Genomic DNA, 3342 nt, shown 5'->3' with positions numbered 1-3342 from the left:
TGAAGACTGCATCCTTGGAATCTTCTTAGCTGTCATGAAAATGAAGTAATATGTGATATTAGAGTTTCAACTTTGTCTCCTTTAACTCACATTAAGGCAATGAAAAGTAAATACTATACTACAGTAATTTCAAATGTAAGAATTGCTATTAAGCAGAGAATCTGTGGCTGATTGTGGCATAATAAGTTATTAAAGAACTTAGGTTCTTATGCTATTGTCACTACTCTCTCTTTAGAGTTATTCTTTCTTTTTTTCACTGTTTCCTACAGGCTGATAGATTATAGGATTTTTAAATTGTAATTAAATGTAGGTCTACATTGTCAGAATTTTATTAATACGCTCTCAAGATTTTCCATGCAGCAGTATGTCATGGAAGTAAAGGTGGAAAACATTTCATAAGTTGTCTTTATATTGTAAATGATGGTAAAGTGCATCTGCATATCATCAAGCTACTTTTGACAATTTTGTTTTATTATGGTGTGACTTTTAATAATTTGGGTTTACCTGGAGTTGTTTCCAGAGATCATCCCTACCCACCCCACAGCCTGGTCTCGGACCAGGCTCTTGGTTGCTGGCCTAATTGCTCCAGCTGTTAGTGCCTGCAGTCCAATGCATACACCACAGCCTAGCTAATCAGGAACTGTTTTTGAGGAATCTGCCGAGTTCCCTCTTGAAGACAGCTAGGGGTTTGTTGGCAATCCCCCTTATGCATGAAGGGAGGGTGTTGGAGTCATGGTCACTTAACACTTATTGAGTTTTGTGTACTTGTAGCATCCTTGCTTTTCTTGGAGATATCCTGCACCCTGTGCCAAGCCTCTTGTGTTCGTAAGTAGTAATTTTGGTGTGTAGGTTTGGGACCAAACCCTTTGTTATCTCCCAGGTGTAGATTTTGATGTATCTTTTTCTCCTGTATTATGGTTGTCTCTCACCTACTATCCCGCACATTTCACTGCAAGTTACACCGCTGAAATATAATACAACATAAAATCAGGTAAATATCAGATTTGTAAGTTTGGATTCATCAAGGTTCTTAAGAGATTTACACTCTTCATCATTTTGTGGGTTTAGAAAGCAATTTCTGCAGCTTGTTTTTCAGTCATTGCAGTGTAGCTATAACAGTTTCTTGGATTCTTTGTTACTGAAAGTATAACTTAGAGTTGTTTACATGTTAGAAAAACAGAAAGACAAAATCGTAGCAGAAATTTTGAGTTTTAAAAGATGAATTACTTGGGAAAGGCTTATAGTGAAGGAGCTTACAATTCTTAATTAATTTTAATTTTTCCAGCAATGACTGCATGTGTAGAGTGCAGTTTCTCTGCTTTTGAAACAAATTATCAACAAAAATTCTTAAGGTCAAGAATGATTGCAAATCTTTGCCCCTCTATTATTTGAAAAAAAGAATTACAGCATTGCAAAAACTTTAGAGCAAGTCAGAATTTTACAGCAAACTGTATTAAATTGGTTAGCTAAATAATATTTCATGTTACTTCTTCCTATTTTGTTTATTTAATGAATCAATAAAAACGAATATGTATTAATGTTCATACCTCAACATTATCCAAAAGCTTAACAGTGTAATTTACTTACCTTAGCAATTTTTTCATGATTCTTCACTGGTTTAGGAAATAAAGTAGACCATTGATTAACCCTTTCAGGGTCCAGAGGCCAAATTTCAAAGTGCATACCAGTGTCCAAGAATTTTCAAAAAAATAATTTTGTTATTTTTTCTTGTGAAATAGTAGAGAATCTTTTTCTGAAGGTAATAAAACAAAAAGTACGAAATTTGATGGAAAATTGACGAAATTATGCTCTCGCGAATTTTGATGTGTCAGCGATATTTACGCATCAGCGATTTTGCCGACTTTGACTCCCATTTTAGGCCAATTACCTTATTCCAGTAGACCAAATTCTTAGCTATTTCACTAGTATTACTTCTATTCTATCGGTTGAACACAAGAAATCCCTAACTCAACTGTTTCAACTACAAAATAAAGTGATTGGAAATTGGTAATTTAGCCAATTTAGTGCAAAGTTCAAAATATTCCAGTTTCAAAATAGGGTCCAGAATAAACAATGCAGGCATTCCTGGCACTAAACTAACATTTCCTCTGCTCATTAGTTATGTTTTCAGGCTTTACTAAAAAAGAGAAGAAGAAAAACTTTATAAAACTGGGATGCCTAAATGTGCGTGGATGTAGTGCGGATGACAAGAAACAGATGATTGCTGATGTTATGAATGAAAAGAAGTTGGATGTCCTGGCCCTAAGCGAAACAAAGCTGAAGGGGGTAGGGGAGTTTCGGTGGGGGGAAATAAATGGGATTAAATCTGGAGTATCTGAGAGAGTTAGAGCAAAGGAAGGGATAGCAGTAATGTTGAATGATCAGTTATGGAAGGAGAAAAGAGAATATGAATGTGTAAATTCAAGAATTATGTGGATTAAAGTAAAGGTTGGATGCGAGAAGTGGGTCATAATAAGCGTGTATGCACCTGGAGAAGAGAGGAATGCAGAGGAGAGAGAGAGATTTTGGGAGCTGTTAAGTGAATGTATAGGAGCCTTTGAACCAAGTGAGAGAGTAATTGTGGTAGGGGACCCGAATGCTAAAGTAGGAGAAACTTTTAGGGAGGGTGTGGTAGGTAAGTTTGGGGTGCCAGGTGTAAATGAGAATGGGAGCCCTTTGATTGAACTTTGTATAGAAAGGGGTTTAGTTATAGGTAATACATATTTTAAGAAAAAGAGGATAAATAAGTATACAAGATATGATGTAGGGCGAAATGACAGTAGTTTGTTGGATTATGTATTGGTAGATAAAAGACTGTTGAGTAGACTTCAGGATGTACATGTTTATAGAGGGGCCACAGATATATCAGATCACTTTCTAGTTGTAGCTACACTGAGAGTAAAAGGTAGATGGGATACAAGGAGAATAGAAGCATCAGGGAAGAGAGAGGTGAAGGTTTATAAACTAAAAGAGGAGGCAGTTAGGGTAAGATATAAACAGCTATTGGAGGATAGATGGGCTAATGAGAGCATAGGCAATGGGGTCGAAGAGGTATGGGGTAGGTTTAAAAATGTAGTGTTAGAGTGTTCAGCAGAAGTTTGTGGTTACAGGAAAGTGGGTGCGGGAGGGAAGAGGAGCGATTGGTGGAATGATGATGTGAAGAGAGTAGTAAGGAAGAAAAAGTTTGCATATGAGAAGTTTTTACAAAGTAGAAGTGATGCAAGGAGGGAAGAGTATATGGAGAAAAAGAGAGAGGTTAAGAGAGTGGTGAAGCAATGTAAAAAGAGAGCAAATGAGAGAGTGGGTGAGATGTTATCAACAAATTTTGTTGAAAATAAGAAA

The sequence above is a fragment of the Cherax quadricarinatus genome, chromosome 19 (genome assembly GCF_038502225.1).
Source record: "Cherax quadricarinatus isolate ZL_2023a chromosome 19, ASM3850222v1, whole genome shotgun sequence".
Lineage (NCBI taxonomy): Eukaryota > Metazoa > Arthropoda > Malacostraca > Decapoda > Parastacidae > Cherax > Cherax quadricarinatus.
This window is presented reverse-complemented; position numbering follows the sequence as displayed.